The 17,730-nt window shown below is 41.7% G+C and overlaps 1 protein-coding gene across 4 annotated transcripts in view; it reads left to right on the top strand.

Moving 5' to 3' along the window:
* The window catches only part of SHROOM3 (shroom family member 3), a 318,758-nt gene that overhangs the window by 152,064 nt on the left and 148,964 nt on the right, over positions 1 to 17,730 (top strand). For 3 of the 4 annotated variants that reach the window (XM_069236827.1, XM_069236829.1, XM_069236826.1), the window contains exon 3: positions 4,294 to 4,387. The exons of the other annotated variant lie outside the window; for it this stretch is intronic. The gene's annotated coding sequence lies outside the window, so the exon portion shown is untranslated. The remainder of the gene's footprint in view (positions 1 to 4,293; positions 4,388 to 17,730) is intronic. 4 annotated transcript variants of the gene reach the window in all.

Here is a 17,730-nt window from a genome sequence, read left to right as displayed (position 1 = left end):
TGGACATAATTTGCTCCAGTCTCCTTTCGTTAAATAGCCAAAGGAAACTTTTATTAATACTGTTTGAGTATAATAACTTTGAAAAAATATCATTCTTTCATCAAATATGCTCTTAATAATCACAGGGTATTGGTTCTTTCGGATAATTCCACAAGTTATTTTTAGTAATAAAACACAGTGAACTACAGTCCAGATACTCATTTTATTTAGCTTTTTAAACCCTAAATACTCAGCTTTCCCGTCATCGCACAGTTCCTTCAAGAGTGCAGGAATACATGAATAGCTCTGCCCCGCGCCAGGAACAGAGCCTTCTAAGCACACTGCACTGCAGGCCGAGGAGGCTGTGGATCAGTGTGAATGGCCTCTGCAGATGAACTGAGTCTGATGTTTGGCTCCAGCTGTTCATGGATTGTCACTGGGGAAAATGATCTGTGCAAGAGCCGAGCCTCCATCTTGAATGAATGCTATCCACAAGGCGAAATACACCACTAACATTGCGAGGTACATTGTTCGGGCGGCTTTCATTGTGATGTGTACCTCCGACTGGAATCTGAAAGAACAGCCCCTCAAGATAAGGGAGTAGCATCTTTGCATCAATATTATTATTAATATTATTATTAGCCCTCTTGTATCGCTATTATTATTATTGTTGTTGTTGTTATTGTTGGTATTATTACTGCTACTACTATTATTATTAACAACCATCAGAGTAATAACTATGAACACGATTCGACCATAATCCAGACAGCACTAACAGTACTAATGCTAAAACAACTTAAAAAATAATAATCTCAGTCATAACAATTTTACTGATAACTTCTTTTTGTACAGTGTTATGGTAACACATTTACTATCATGTTACATATTCATGAGATCTGTCATTTGCTTACAAGCTTTCAAATCTAAAATCTGATTTTTATTATTGCATCTGGATAAAAAGTTAGGCGATGTAGGGGTTTACTTAGAATAAGCAGCATGTGGGACATCTGCCAAAAAAGTGGCAGATAACTTGAGTATTACAAGTGCATTGATGCCAATGAAACTCTAACTATGGTGGACAGTATGCCCACCACTTTTCAGCGGCTGTCCCGATCCACTAATCTCTACATAAAGCCCTTGGTATTTTCAACTTTATCTAGCCAGAAGTGATTAAAAGCTTAATCACTCATCTAAGCTGATGAGAGAAACTAATAAAGATATGGATATTGGTCTCCCAGAGATCATCAGCTGCCCCAGCCTTCAAAGTCTTCCTGCAGGGACATAAGGGGAGAGAGATTTCCATCGCCATGCCCATGTGAGCCATAGGTTTGAGTTTCAGTTCACATCTCACACTTTCCCTTTGTCTATTCTACACTTTCTTCATCCACACTCCGTGAGATGCATTCTGCATATTGTTTCACGGGCAAGTGAAGAATATAATTTGTAGTACAATGTCTAATGCAGCAAGAGAATCCTTTGCCATCTTAAATGTGTTTGGTTGTGGTGTCTGAATGCCTGTCATTATAGGTCAAGAATCACGGAGCCTAGGTGTCCCCACACTTTTATAGAAAGAGGGAGGGCCTGTCAGGCCAGTTTTCCTGGGCTTGTAGTAATCAAAGGAATCTAGGCATTCCTTGTAACTAGAATTGCATTTGTCCCTGGGGCCAAATGAGCCAGTTATTACTGCAAGCTCACAGGATTACCATGTACATTATTTTTAGAATTTGACTTTCTCGAGGTAGCGAGTTAAGTTAAGGTTACTCTCAAAGATTGGAGTTTGATAGAACATAACATTCAGCTTGCGCATATGGAATGAGCAGTATCAGTTATAGTAATGAATTCAACATAAATTATCCAATTTTGAAGAAAGAATACTTTTTCCATGTAAATGTAATAACAGTAGCACTGTTTGATTCTAGCTGTAAGGTTTAGAAGTGAGATCAACGTGTATGCACATTTAGAGCAAATCTAAACCTAGTGCAAAGAACTAGAACACACAAGACCCTTTGTTTCACTTTCAGTAATCCTGTGCTGTGTTGCACAAAACGTGCGGTACTAGCATATCTAACTAGACACAACATCAGTAGCACTTCTACAGGAAACTCACCTAGCCCAAATAACTAAACATACTAGCAACTAAGCAGTGGGTCTCACTCCTCCTACGTGTCCTCCTATTCTTCTTATGTCCATGGGTGATTATTCTAGTAAAAGAAAAGGTGGGAAAAAGGTGTGTTCCTTGTCACCCCGTGCACACAATTATGGATGATCATGGAAGATTCACTGCTTTGCAGGGTGTCCAACACGGGACACGGGTCATTATAATAAATAAATATGGCCCATATATATGTGCTGGAGCAAATAATATCACTATCATCACAATGAAGGTGTGATTTCAACACTTCCTTTGACTCCATAGCCAGCCAGTCAACTGAAACAACACACTGGGACAGAGCAACATCTACAATCCTTTGCAATATCATAAGCACCCATGAAATGCTGAATATTTGCCGAGTTAGACATAAGGAAGTGCAGTAGGGTACTTTCTACTCATCAGTTCACAATTCATGGTCCCACCTAGATATTTGGTTAACTATGCTTGATTTCATTGTTTAAAAAACTGTTGTATTGATATCACTAACTTGGGAACACGTAGAAAGGAGGTCCTCTCAACTCCTTTCCCTCATGTGGAGAGTTGCCCTCATGAGTATAGTCATTCTTCTCAAATTTCTCTACCTGTTTATTAAGATTCCCTTACTCCTGTCACAGTAATTCTTTAACAGACTTAGATCACTCATGATCAATCTTGCTTGGACTTGCAAACTTCCAAAATTGAAATGAGAAAACTTCACTCTTCCATACAAGAAAGGTGCTTTGCAGTACTCGACCTGGAACTGTATTAATATTGCTCAAAGGCACAAAACACACAATATTTATTCTTCCCTCCTCCTAAATGTTCTCATATAGAATTTGAGAAAGACAAATGCCATTGCAATCATTAATACTCCAAGGACAAACTAACAAATAAATCCAAGATCAATACCACAACATGCACAATGCTTCATCAAGGAAACTGCAAAACAGTCTGGTTGGACCTTTTATACTCGGCAAATCTGCCATTCTCACATCCTCCATCATTGTCCCCTCAAGAAAGGTAACTCACTGAATATTCCTATCTATTATTGAACGCTTAAAAATTGGAGACTCAATTAGTTACATTAGCCAAATTTGCATATAAATGAACATAAATGAACATAAATGCCACTAGAGAATTTCCTATATTCCTGCTTTAGGGCAGACTCAGAGCTGCCTACCCCGAGTTCCAATGTGAGCCCCCTCATTTGTGAACTCTTAACAATGCTGGTGGCTAAGGACATGGCGAGATGACTCTATAACTCAGTGCAAACTATTAAATCCCATAACTAGGCATAAGTGCAACAGAGACCTTCAACATCAAATTTCCGAGGAGGAGTGGGTCTTCCTCTTCGCAGACAGGTATAATTTCACCCAATATTAGTTTTAGGATTATTTATTTCATGCTCCTCTATAAAGCATATCACTTGCCTTTGTGTTTGGTGAAATGTGGGCTTAAAGAGAACTCTGAATGTCCTAAATGCAGGATTTCTGCACCTGATGCGGTCCGGTCCTTTCATCAATAAATATTGGTTAGATGTACTGGACATGTTAGCAAATATGATAGAATACCTCATATCAATTGATCCCAGAATTTGCCTACTAAACATTTCTGCTAAAGTGAGGAAATTCACTGCACTGGCATTACTAATGGCAAAGCAACCTGTGGTGTGTCCTTGGGGCAGTTGTGACGCCCCACTTACAAGACCTAGCTTAAAGACATGCCACTACTATGACCATCTTGAAGTGCTACTCTAACACTGCCCTACAAATTCATGTCTTTCTGACATTTGGGATCCATCTATTTCAGTCTAAGAAAGTTTCTCCTGTCAATTGTATATGAATAAAACACATAAGTAAACGCTAAAACTACAACTATTTTATTCTGCATGCGGAACATTGTGTGTGGAATTAAAGTGCAATTCATAACGTCACTTGTCGAAATAAGATTGCTATGTTTGCTGTTTTCTACTTATCTTCTAGATCCAGTTCTATTAATGTCTTTTAACATGTGAGATTGCATGTTTAGTGTAACATCGCATCACCTGTGCATGCGTGTCGTTAAGTGTTTTTTTAACAGTGAAAACGTTGAATAAAACAACCTATGAAGCATTCTATGATCTCGAAGCAGCGTATGCACTGACAGACCACAGACCTGATTACCCCATCGCTTGTGTATTCTAGCTCTCCCTCACATGCACACCTCTTGACTGGGGACATGAGGAGGATTCTAGGATGGCACCGGAAGAACCAGTAGGCAATCTTCCCACATTGGCAGGTAGGTTTAAAAAGGTGTACCTCACGACTATAGTTTGGGGGACACCAACTGTTACTCGTATCATGGTCTGTTATTGGGGGTTAGAGTCACAAATGATAAAAGGGTGCCACTCTGGGTAGACCTCGACTTTGTAAGTTATTCTAAAAATTGTTTTTGGAGTAATAACCAAAAATATGTAGAGCGGCTGCCAGGGGACTAGTGATACAAGTCTCTTGGAAAGGAACAGATCAGATCAATCAGAATGGGGAGATGAGCAGATGAGTGATGCACGGCAATTATGCAAGGGATTTTCTACCCTTCACTGGCCCACAATGTACCGTTCGGAATTAATGTAGGTAAACCTCCATTGACTTACTGGCCTGTCCTCTTTAAGTAGCCCCTGATAGGATCTCAGCGCTTCAGTTCAAGCATGGAAAATATAAAAAGAGCTAATTCCTGATTTACCTCCTGGAGAGATTATGACGAGAATGACCCTAACCGTCAACTGATATCTGGCTCAAAGGACAAGCTTTATATCTTCTGATGTCAGTCTGCTGAACAGAATGAGAGCGCATTGGCATCTCAGTCATCTTTCGAACCTTGAACCCCGCCATGGAGCCTCCCTCTCGAGCCTGGAAGTGTCAAGAGCCGATAGGCCCTGGAACTCAGGACTCCTGCTCTCCACTAGGACCGTTGATTGAATTGATATGTGTGAGGGGACTTTGGGCATGTGGTGTAGCTCTGGGTAATCCCCTTATGCTACCTGTAAGTGGGCTGCGGTGGTTTTAATTAATACCGGCGACTTCCTGGAAAATGCTTGTGTGGTAAATATGCCTTTACCTGTTGAACTCTTCGAGCCATGAAGACTTACAGCAGAGGACCTACGAATCAATCTGCACCCGTTGAACTGGCTTTGTAATGCAACTTCGAACGTATCTTTATTCAGTCTGAGCTCTTCACTACATTAATGCCTGATTAGGTGAGCCTTCACATCACATGTATAAAAACTCGAAGACTCTTTCCGGGATATGGCCCCTTATTATGGCCTGCTGAACTGCTAACACCTCCAGAAAGTTTCTAAGTCCAAAGATGGCGTTGTGGACAGGTGCAAGTCCTCACTGTTAGGCTTTCTTTGTCTCTGGCTCCCACGTAGCCCTACATTACAGGGTATTATTATTTTTTGATGGTTTATCATACATATTAGTATTTATTTCACATTTTTTACCCTGCACTCTACCATTGGGGAGTCAGTGCACTTTACAGTGATACAGACTTAAGAAAGAGGTATTTTTACGTAGAACAAACTGCAGGGGTAGAGCTCTCAGAGTTAACAATCAAACAAACCTTGAACATAGTTAAATTGCATCCTTGGCGCAAAAGGTGTGAGATCAGGGAAGTAAGGAGATTTATTGTTATAGCAGGGTGTAGGTGGAAGGGGTGGGAACACCTCCCTTCTGTGACCTTTTGCACATTACATTTTAAGGCTGGTCTAGGCTTTCAAGTTCTTTATTCCTCTACCTGCATTGTTGCTTCTGTGGTTTTGTTACATCATACCTCTCAGATTTCTCTGGTTGTGTGCCATGCAGCTCAGGCTAAGATATCACAGATGAGCCAGGGAGGCAGCTGGTCATGCTTCTGGCTTCTACCTATGTAAGAAAGGCATAGTGGTTTTGTTTTTAATCTGAAGCTCTTCCTCCCAACATGCAGCAAACAGCTGACTGGTTACTGTTGAGCAGCTTTTTGCTGCATACACATGCACACTGCTGTTTGCTTCCTGTTCCAGATCCCATATGGCACAATAAGCTTCAATAAGTGTGGATGGAAAAGATTAAGGGAGTTGTAATAGTTTTTCCATAGCTTACTTAGGATGTCTTACTCTTAGGAGAAGCTGTTAGTGCTCTTAGTGTCATTCAACATCTGAGGGATTGGGCAGGGTCAGGGACTTCGGCTGACTTCATAATGAGCATTGATTAAAGGGAAATTATTTCTGGGCTAACGTATGCCAGATGCACAGAGAAGCTATAGCTTTTGTAATGTCGCACAATTTGGACTCAATCTAGAAAATAAATTAAAATCCTATTTTCTTATTACACATCCTGTGGTGTTGGGAGAAGTAGTTCTTTAAAGGCTCGGGCCTTTAACACGGGAGCGGGCCTTTAATAGCCGGTAGAGCCCGCTACGGCGGGTTCTAAGGCTATATTAGAACAATGGAATGGTGGGAGCTCCATTGGAGACAGTGGAGTGCTCTGTGCTTTTACTGGCTGGTAAAAGCCCAGAGCGTCAACATTCCAATGTTCTTTGTTCACAGCAACAGCTGTGAGCAAAGGCCTCACGGAGCCCGAGGGGATTGTAATTACCTCGGGCTCCGTGAGGACTTTGTTATATTTATTAGAACATTCTGCCCTCTAGTGGCAGAATGTTCTAATAGCCTCATAACCCTTTGTAGCAGACTTTACCAGCAATTAAAGTCCCACTGCCTTGTTAAAGGCCCTCACCTTCGGCTCGGGCTTTTAAAGCTGGAGCGTGCCTTTAGTGGCCGGTATAGCCCGCTACGGCAGGCTCTAAGGCTATATTCGCAGGGATTAAACAAGCAATTATTACATTTAATGCACTGTAAAATGGAGCTAGACTACATTTGCCTTTTAGTATCGATTGTTCTTAGAGCAACCAGGGGTGAGATTTCCCTTGCAGTGTCAGAAATTGTTCTCTATCCACCCTGAATACAAACTCCAAATCTTAAATTCAATGGGGGGAAACTCCTTGTGGCACTCCTATGGACATGGAAAACTGTGTTTTGTATTAAAGTTGATGAAGTGCTACAACACAACCATTTCTTTTTTACCCACTTTGTTGACAATTACATCACATCCTCCCACACCATACTACCAGACAGTTAGTAGCTAGGCACAGCTGTAGAGCGAAATCATCCTGATATAGTGCACCAGTTGGTCATAAGCATTGGCGATCTTCTTGCTCCATCCCTACTGTCCTTTAAGATCTACATATCCTCTGTGTGTGAAAGGTTCATCTGATGGCTGTTTAGGAGACAAAGAATACCCAGACCAGTACACTTTAGCAGAGGCACAACATTTGTGGCTGCCTCTAGAAAGAAAGATGACAAGAGTTGAACTATTTTAGGAACAAGACTGAAGTTACATTATCAACTGTCTTGATTGCTATCCAAAAAGGCTAGGTCAGGCAGGTAGGTTGGTTTGGAAAATGTGTGATTTTCTATATGGTTATATGTTTAAAGATATGCAATGTTCAACACACATTTGACAAATATATAAAAATAAATAAAGGAGTGGCATAGCAGCTCAGGCATACTAGCCCTGGCAGTTGTGCCCATGTGATTAGGAACAATTCTCAGAGCACAACAGCCAGTGGATGAAGTGTCTTTAGTGCTTTAGTGTCCAGAAGCAAAATATAAATGACACTTCAACAGACCAATGGACGAAGAGGGCTGACTGAAAGCACTTACTTGTATGATATATGTATGTATTTTTGTAATGCTATTTCTTAGGACATGACCGCTAAGACAACTAAAGCTATCTCCACCACTAGACCTAGGAGGAGACTTCTCCACTAGTGGAAAAAGATTAGATGGATAAACAAGTGGAGATACACAGTATAGTAAGAAAATCATTTGTTTGTGGACACAGTGATATTCTCTCAAGTTGTGGTTCTACTAGGTCTGTTGATTCATTCAGTGATGAGAAGACATCTGTTTTCTGCACACTGCTTAAAATAAACGTGTGACTAAATTTATTGTGGAAAAGCTTTTCATGTTACATCATACACTGGAGTAAATTATTTATTATTCCTGCCTCATAGAAAATACTCTGAAGTCAGTTTCTCAGATGTGATTTTCAGTTCCTGAGATGTGACTTTAAATGGGAAGCAATGATGACTAAATATATGAAATAAATACACATAAAGATAATTTCAAAACCATCATGTTGAATGTGGAATAGTTTATTTCTAGATGTATTCTAAACATGGGAACATCTCTAAATATGGGGGTTCTGAAACAGTTAGTTCTCTCCTCTTTCTCTTCTTAGCCATCAGGCATTCAGCCACACTGCAAAAAATGATTACAACATTTTTGACGAAATAAAGAAAATATATCCTAAAAAGTTAAAACTTTCTAGAAGCTAGATGATGAGAAAGAGTATGCATTTTTAATTGTAAGAGATAGCCATATAGCATTCACTGCCCATCAACCTGTTCATGCTTCTAGTTTCTTCATAAAGGAGTTAATGTTTTTTGGAAAGTATTACATTGATAAAGACAGCCTTCAGATAGTAACCCAAATATTGTGACGCCACGTCAAACCCAAAAAATGGGACAACTTGCACACAGTAATGGAGGGTAGCTTACCAAGATGAATGAAGTGAATAGATCCTAGAATAAATTAAGTACAGTGACTTAACCTTGAATGGAAGTCGAAAAATTCAACCTGCTTAGAAATACTTTTCCTTTGTCAGTGATTGGTGTATGGACCAACCTCAATTTGCCCAGGGAATTCTGGAAAATAGAAAACAATCTGTTGTACAAAAGGGACAGGTGCACTGGCCTCGAAAATTGGCTCAATTCCCAAACATGTAAAAACAGTTAAGTGCCCAAAATATCACAGATGCCCAGAAAATCAAATAAAACCGACGAAAAAAGCTTCAAATAAACACAGAATAACATCATTGGGCAACATTGCCATCCAAGATCATGTAAAGAGGTCCTGAAATAGGCTTTCTACAGACATCTTAAAATATTTTGGTGCTGCTTCCCTGGACAACAACAGAAATGCTAGTAATTGTCTTTATGTAATCAAACAATTGTTGGAGACATGAGCATGGAAAAGTCATACATGTACATATCTACGTGCAGTGGTCCAGGATGATCTCATGATATATTAACATTTTTAGGTATGCAACTAGAATGATTCAAGTACTGCGTTATAAGAAAAGAGAAGTATCAAGTCATGTCTCCAGAAAGACAGTGAATGTATTCTGTGGGCAATGAAATGGACCAGCCTTAAGAATTGAACCTTGCATATAAAACAATGTTTGGATTTCCTTGACTCTTGCAATTATTGATTCACAAACACATTGAACTCATGAAAATATTTAATAACAAAAAGGTACCTAAAATTGGAAAATGGTGTAAATGGAAATTGCACCTCTCTTGAGGAAACGTATGCTGGTAGTGCCAGAAGTACTCTATCTGCAAATAATGAGACTTCATTTGATGCTGATGGAGTTTAAGAGGACATTCCTTCTGAGCAGTTCTTCCCTTCACAGTTATCATGCAGAGATCGGTAACAATCATTTTTCACTCCTTATGATAACATAGATATTTATCATGCAGCACGTTTCTGCTTCTTGGAGCTATGTCTATGATATAACATCGAACAATAAATGTAGGCCTGACCTTTGAAGGATAAAAAGTTATTTTATGGAATTGTCAGTCTCTTGAGCCGCACATATCTTATCTGGCACTTATCTTCTCTTGTTTAACAATTACTTTATTTTCCCTAACTCATGCTCTACACGTCACATGCTACTGTTTCACATAAAATAATATGTCGAGTGCATGGATTTAAGCACTTTTAAGATGACCAGCTTAACACCATGAAGTGTCCTCTGAAGCGTTTTGCGTTCATAATCTTCCTTGAATGTATAGTTCATAATAGGTTGTTAAAGTGTAGAGTTACGCAGGCTTGTCTTTATTGTGCCAAAGAGTACTTATAATCAGAATTTAGAAGTCCGAGAAACCCATTAATGTGGCAGCATGATTTTTTTAAAATAAGAACTTTATGGGACCAGTACCTTAGTTCTTTTGAAAATAGGTTTCACATAGACTCTAGCGCCAAAACGAGACAAAAGTATTTGTCTTCGGTCAAAAAAGGCAGTCGACCCTGCAAGAAATCACTGTGCTTCAAGGAATTTCAGTTCAGTCAAAAAAGTTAAAAAAACAACTTTGTTTCCTACTTTGACACGGGCATAACCCTTGAGATACTAATCAGCTCAAAATTCCTCAGCTGCTGGTTACAGCTCTGCTTTTAAAGAAAATGTACTTCCTTTTTTTTTTTGTGCATCACAAGAGAATAATAGTTGAGGCAGTGGCCAAGTACAGACCAGATCATGCCAATGCACTCTACAAGTCTGTGGCCCTAAATCCGGCCCGGAGTAGCAGTAACATACCTGGCGTTTCCCCTCGGAAGGTGGAAAGTGTGGGCCCGGGTTTTGGATGCTGGGAGCCAGTTTTGAATCTGGGGGCAGTGTTGATGCCTACCATCAGCAGATCTCAACTCTCACTCCAGTCCCCGATGGTATGTGTTGGTTAAGCTGGATTTGTAATATGGAATCCTAACCTCACACTCAGCAGCTTACCTTTTGGGGGAGGTGTCAAATCTAATTTCCCCCCCCCCCCTCCAGGCATGTCTTTGGGAAACTTTTGAAGTGAGAGATGCAGCCTGCAGGGCAATACAATTACGACGACGGTTTACTGCTAAAGAAAAATAGCTCCTCCTAACCCTTCCAGTAATCACTGCACCTGCAACAGTTGGCTCAGGATCTCTTGGGCAATGATTACACAAAAAGGCCATGTTACAGTGTAGAGCAAAAGGCTGTTTTACTAGGACAGGTGAAACAGTCAAAGTTTAAATACATCGAACATATGTTAAAAATCCTCTGCCTCACTAATACAAGGTTAAAACTTTCACACCCCCACCCCTATAACCCCGAAAAATCACCCAAATGTTTCTCTCACCATCCCCTGTCATTTCCTTCATGGTACACTCACACCTGCCCCAACCGTCCCTCCCCTGTGTTCCCTCTGCCAAGGTCTGCTGTGCCCCAACTCTTCCAGCCTATTCCGTAACCCTTCACCTTTCCTGCCACCTATCCTAAGCAACAGATGAGAAGCTCCACTACCATCCAACTATCCACCAAGCATCCCATAAAAAATAAGGAGCTCTTCTCTACTAAAGCAGTGAACAAAAACTATGCGATCATTATTAGCATATGGCCAAAAAAGAGGGAGGGAGGGGTCAAAATTCAAGCTATGCCCCTCTGTCCTTTCTCTAACTGACAGGACCACAGTGCGCTTTGCTGTAACTAGAACTGTCATATAGGGAGAAAAATTGTGCATCAAAAAACTCCACCCCAATTCCAAAATTGACCAATCCCAGACGCCGCATGGGTCTGCATCGCCTCACCTGCCTGAAAAACACAGGGGTGGGCGTAGGTGCGGACACCACGCCTTGTGGCCCCATCGGGCAATGATGATGAATAAAGACCATGTTACAGTGTAGAGCAAAAGGCTGTTTTACTAGGACAGGTGAAACAGTCAAAGCTTAAATACATCAAACATATGTTAAAAATCCCCTTCTTCACTAATGCAAGGTTAAAACCTTCACACACCCACCCTTAAACACTCCCCAACAATAAACAACCCCGAAAAATCATCCAAATGTTTAGCTCACCATCCCATCTCATTTCATTCACTATAGACTTACGTCTGCCCCAATCATCTCTCCTTTGTGTTCCCTCTGCTAAGGTCTGCCCTGCCCCATTTCTTCCGGCCCATTCCGTGATCCTTCAGCTTTCCTCCCACCCAGGCTAAAACCCTGACAAGGCGTTTTTCAAAACCACCTTTTACCAATCAATTCCAGATCTTTTTCCATTTCTTTTAAAAGCCCCAAGCATTGATAGTTGCACCAGAACATTTTCCCCAAGGTGAATCAGCAAAACATCTACTTATGGCCTCCCAATCATAAAAGAGAATAGCCATGGGAGCAATTGCCCCCATTTAATCCCCCTTCCCCACCAATCAATCAGCACTTCTGTAGAAAGAAACCACAAATTATTTCCAAAAGGACGAGTTGCCGCCCATTTTACAAAACAATGTCCAATAATCCATACTGAGAAGAGAGACAAAACTGGCCTTGATATACCACCTGTTATGTAAAAGAAAAGGAATTACCATCTGTGAGTTAATATTGCATCTCAATATCTCTAAAGTAACGTTTGCAGAATGCAAATGAACATCTACCCAACTTCATAACATCTTAAAAGGAGAAATCCAGTCTGTGCACTTAAGATGCTGCACCAATCCGAAATGAACAGGTTCTAAAAGCTCTTGGATTCTCCTCTATTTGAGCTAAACCTTTTCTCATTATTGCCAGGATTTGATGAGACATAAGCCTTTTCCCATCGCAAATGGGTAAAAATAAAATCCGAAGTGACACCCCCAAAGTTTTTGTAGCTTACCCAAGCCGGAACTGGGCAAATACTATTCAATATCTTGTAAAGGTAAATACTTGCCCTTTTTGCCCACTTGGCCATTTGGGATTTTTTAAGGTGCAGACATAAATGGTCAACTCGTTCCTTGACATTTTCTACCTTCTTTTCTTCTACTGTGACTGCCTAAAAGCTCCAAAATGCGAAAGACACCAAAAAATAGTCACAACATGTAAAGTTTCAAAAGTAACTGGCCCCTCAGCCTCATCTTGACGTGCTGTGCCATAGAAAACATTCACTAATTCTTTTTCAAAGCCTTACCAGGCTTCACATTAAGATTTTGTTACCCATTTTTGAAATGCCCAGTTATTTCCTTATCTTTATTACCTGCTTGTAACAGCACCTCGAGTGAAGCAGATTGTGTCTGAACTCTCAGCCGCTTCTTCCCCATCAAGGCCGATACTCTCTTAGGCTTTGACTCCACCTAACGCGTGTTTGGAAGCCACACCCTCAAACTCGGCATTTGTGGCAGATGCCGCTTTGGCGGTAACTGTTGCGTTTCTGCAACCGCGCCCTTGAGGAGACACTCCCTCCCCCCTCTCCTCCCCAGGTAAATTCTTATTTTTATGCAGCGCTTTCACATTTAAAGAGGCGCTCTGTGCCCTCACTCTATATTTCACCAATTTCGCCCTGATTGTTTTCTTGCCCGGTGGTGAGCAGGCCATAACTGCTGCCGCCACACCCCCTACTGCTTCCCTATGTGGATGTGTAAGGCCTTACCAGACTTCAGAAAAGACCCCGGAGCAAAGTAAGTCTTCCCTACCTGCCTGCATTAATGTTTTTAAAGCGTCCCTCACAGGTACACTTTCTTCTGACATAATGCCTGCAGCCTTGGTAGACTTAGTCTAATTAATAAACACCTGTCAAAATTGAAACTGCACCCTTCTGTTCTCTCCCCACCTGACAGGAGCACAGGGCACTTTGTTGTAACTAGAACTGTCACTTGAGGAGAAAAAGCATGTGTCAAAAACTCCACCCCCATTTCTAAAATTGACCAATCAAAGATGCTGCACGGGTCTGGATTGCCTCACCTGCCTGAAAACCCTGGGGGGGAGGGGTGGACGTTGATGTGGACACCACCACTTGTGGCACCACTGCAGCAAATAGCAGGCTCAGGCTGTCTTTGAAAGGTGCAAAATTAGAAAGGTGGAGTACGAACTCATCTCAAATGAGTCATATTTCCTTCCCCATCAATTTTGTTTGATCAAAGGCAGCCAGAGTATGCTGTTTCTTGCTATGGCTGTGGTTAGGTGAGTACTCACTCTGCCCAGCCGATGGAAGGGAACCAGCCAATCTTGTCCAGAGACCACTATATGTGCTCTTCAGTTTGAGGGGCATGGTGCCAGTGTAGCCAGCCCTCAGTTATACGTCCATTCCTCATCTGGTGACCCGGTCATGTGGGCACTTGTGCAGAGACAGACTGGCCAACCCTCCTGGAACCAGTGGCAGGAGGATTGGTGCTCAAAGAAAACACACACATGCACCAGCCACCACCAATAAACCATTGCGCTGTAGCTCCGTGACCACGGTTCTTTATTTCAGATGCAACTCTATGGCATTCCCTCTGGTGTGCCTGTGAAAAGTGGACTTCTAACTGTGATTCTCTGGTCCGGGGTAACTGATGCATTGTGGCTGCAGCTCCCGCCTGCCAAATAGATACAACATATCACAGTACCTGCTGGCACATGCGGAGTTTAACATATAAGCGGGACTATATGTCCACAAATAACCATGATCGGTACATTTACAGAAACTATGCACCCTCAGTGTACTGCGTAATTAGCAGTAGTTACATGCAAACTACGACTAGTTGGTGTTCACTAGATATGTGAATATGTGGCACACTGAATTAATTGCACAGAAGTATGTGTGCACCCCTTCTGCTGGACCCCAGCCCCAGACTGGAGTTTATCAAATGTAGCTCTTTTCTGATTTATACCTGTGTGTGTGACAGTAGTTTTTTTTTTATGATGACACTATATATGCTAAAAGCCTGACCTGCTCCCTTTCCTTCAGGATGAATGTAGTCAGGAAAAGAATCTTCATAAAATGAAACATGTTTTCATGGCCAACGTTTTCATAATAAATAATATTTTTTAACAACTTTCATATTTTGTATTGCTTCTGGCCACACCTCTGCCATTTTAAAACTTTGTACATATCAGCTATTATTCAATGTAACAATACTCTTATGAGTTAGAAAGCTGAGTAGGCCTTGCCTGAATTCAAGCAAGCATTTAGTTCATTGCTGGTCATCTGCCCTCTATATGTTGTTGAGCTCTAGACGCATTTCGTCAGAATTTGGTGGATGCAGATGTTCTCCTCTTTGCCACCTGCCAGGATTTTTTGTAGAGGTTGGCAAGCCAATCAATTAACTGGGAGAAACGAGCCTAAGCCGAACCACGAGTCTGGCTTGGCTCTTAGAGCTTGTGCATGAACAGAGCCCTGAAAATGTTTGGCATCAAAATTATAGAACAAACATTACATAAAATATGATCAAGTCTCTTTAAAACTAAAAAAGTGTATTTCTTTAAAAATTTGTATGCTCTGCCATTAATACGTCACATTATAGATCTGTACTGAGAAGTACCTATTAAAAGTGATAGTTTTTGGACATGAACTTAGAACTATTCCTGCCCCCATCCAAACCCTGGTATCTTATAGAGACTTCTAGTTGCAGATTCCATACCTTAGAATTTCCCCCAGGTGTTAGTTTTTTCTTCGAGCAGTACCTCTGCACGCAGTCAGGTGGCGTCGGTTGACTCTGTGTCTCTCTTTAGCGTTGTGGTCGCTGGATGTGACATTGCGGGTCCTATATAGGCACCACCCAGGTGCGCTGTCAGTTCTTTTCACGACTTTCCACGGCAGAAGCGCAGAGCCATGAAGGACACTGACACTGGTGCGCCAAAACTAGGGCCCTAAAAGGGATGTCCCTAGAAATCAGTTCGCAGATCGGGGAGGATGGGTGGGTCGGTAAGGAATCTGCAACTAGAATATGTCTCTAACAAATAATTAGTTGCCAAAGGTAATTAACTTGTTCATCTGACAGAGACTTTTAGTTGCAGATTCCTCACCTTAGAATAGAAACCCAAGCAATGCCATTCCCGGAGGTGGGTCTGCGAACCAAGATCATACAAGGAAATCCTGCAGGACCGAATGGGCAAAGCACCCGTCCCTGCGGACCCGACTGTCCAGGCAGTAGTGTTTGGTGAACGTGTGCAGAGATGCCCACATTGCTGCCTGGCAGATGTCCAGGACTGGAACTCTGCGTGCTAACAAAGTGGGTGCAGCTGTCGCTCTGGTGGAATGGGTGTGCAAACCATCATAGGGTTGCTTCTTAGCAAATGCGTAGCATATTTTGATGCAAAGAACAACCCACCTACAGATGGTTCTCCTCTGCACTGCCTGACCTTTCTTTGCACCCACGTACTGAACAAAGAGTTGATCATCCACCCAGAGCTCTTTGTATGATCAAGATAAAATGCCAGCGTTCTTTTTGGGTCCAGGTGGTGGAGTCTCTCCTCTTCCTTAGAAGGATGTGGTGATGCATAAAAAGTAGGCAAGGTGATGGATTTGTTTACGTGGAAGGGCATGTAAGAAAGGAGGCCCTAGTGGGAAGCACCACTTAGTCAGTATAGATACTAAAGTAGGGTGGCTTAGATGACAAAGCCTGTAGCTCGCTCACCCTACGGGCAGAGAGAAAGGCCACAAGGAAGGCTGTCTTGAGTGTCAAAAGCCTGATTGGACAATTATGAAGTGGCTCAAAAGGAGTACACATAAGGAAAATGAGAACCAAGTTCAAGTCCCATGGGGCATGATGAAACGTGAAGGAGGAAACGTGGGTAAGAACCTTAAGGACCTAAGAACTAAGAGGTAATACAGTTGTCATGTGAACCATATATGTGACACAGATTCTTATATGTAGAGCAACATTAAATTCCATTAAAACAAACACAGTAGGTTTTTGAACAGCTGGTATTCTGAACTCCCGCTTCTTCTGTTAATGATTCAGAGGCTTCTGCAGGCATACCTCACCCTGATCCTGTTACTCCTACTTGGGCCAAACAACCGTGCTTTCATATGCAATAATATAAAAAAGGAGACTCAGTGAAATAAAATATTTGACTAGGACAATACACTTTAGTTAAGTCAGGACCCATCCATTAATCCAGGTTTTCTTGTTTGACTTTTTACAAATAAGTCACTAAATGGATATCTATTTGTCTCTCCTTTTTACCTCAAATGTCAATGCTTAGTTTTTATTTCTTTGTACATGAGGGTAGAGTGAGGGTGGCAGGCTCAAGCCAGATGAAGGCTTGACTCGTTATGGGCTTGAGGTTCCAACAGGTCCTCGAGTTGAACCAAAGCGCGACTTTAGGCTTGACCCTGGCGGGAGCTTTTATTGGCTCACCCACCTTTACCTTTTTTGCGAACAAAAATGAGCGCACACGCAGGCAGAGGTACAGAGATCAGAATGCAGCAGAGGACAGATATTCCTATAACTGAGAAGGGGTAAGTCACATGGTTGTGGAAGAATTCCCACCCCACCCCTTCCTTTCCTTTAGCTCGTCTATGGCAAGGCATGATACCATTTGAATAACAGCTTTGGTGCCACGAGAGTCGAATGAACCACACTAAGACAGAGACAAAGACAACAGGTGTAAAACCACCTGTCGCCATGAATAGCATGACTAAGCGCTGTCTATGCCACCTGTCTTGATGCATCATGTGTTATCTCTGATGATAGGTACCCATCCTGGCTCAACTCCCAGCAGGTAGGTCTGTGGTTAAGAAGGATTCTGATTGCACCATAAATTAGACATGTTATGTTTGGCTCTCGCCTGTTACAGCCTCTCAGCCCTTCTTCCCACTTGTACCAATTTGTCAACTTCCAGGTGCTTGCTAAAGGCATTCTTATTGTAAGCTGCAACAATAGGTTTGTAACACCTGAACACCTGTCCGTGTATGAGCGCTTTTATAAGCGCATTGAATCAATTAAGCAACCTCTTTTTATAAGAGTTTTGCATGTATGTTACTTGCCTTAATTAAATGTAGATATTTATT

This window comes from Pleurodeles waltl, chromosome 1_2, assembly GCF_031143425.1.
Source record: "Pleurodeles waltl isolate 20211129_DDA chromosome 1_2, aPleWal1.hap1.20221129, whole genome shotgun sequence".
Lineage (NCBI taxonomy): Eukaryota > Metazoa > Chordata > Amphibia > Caudata > Salamandridae > Pleurodeles > Pleurodeles waltl.
This window is presented reverse-complemented; position numbering and strand designations above follow the sequence as displayed.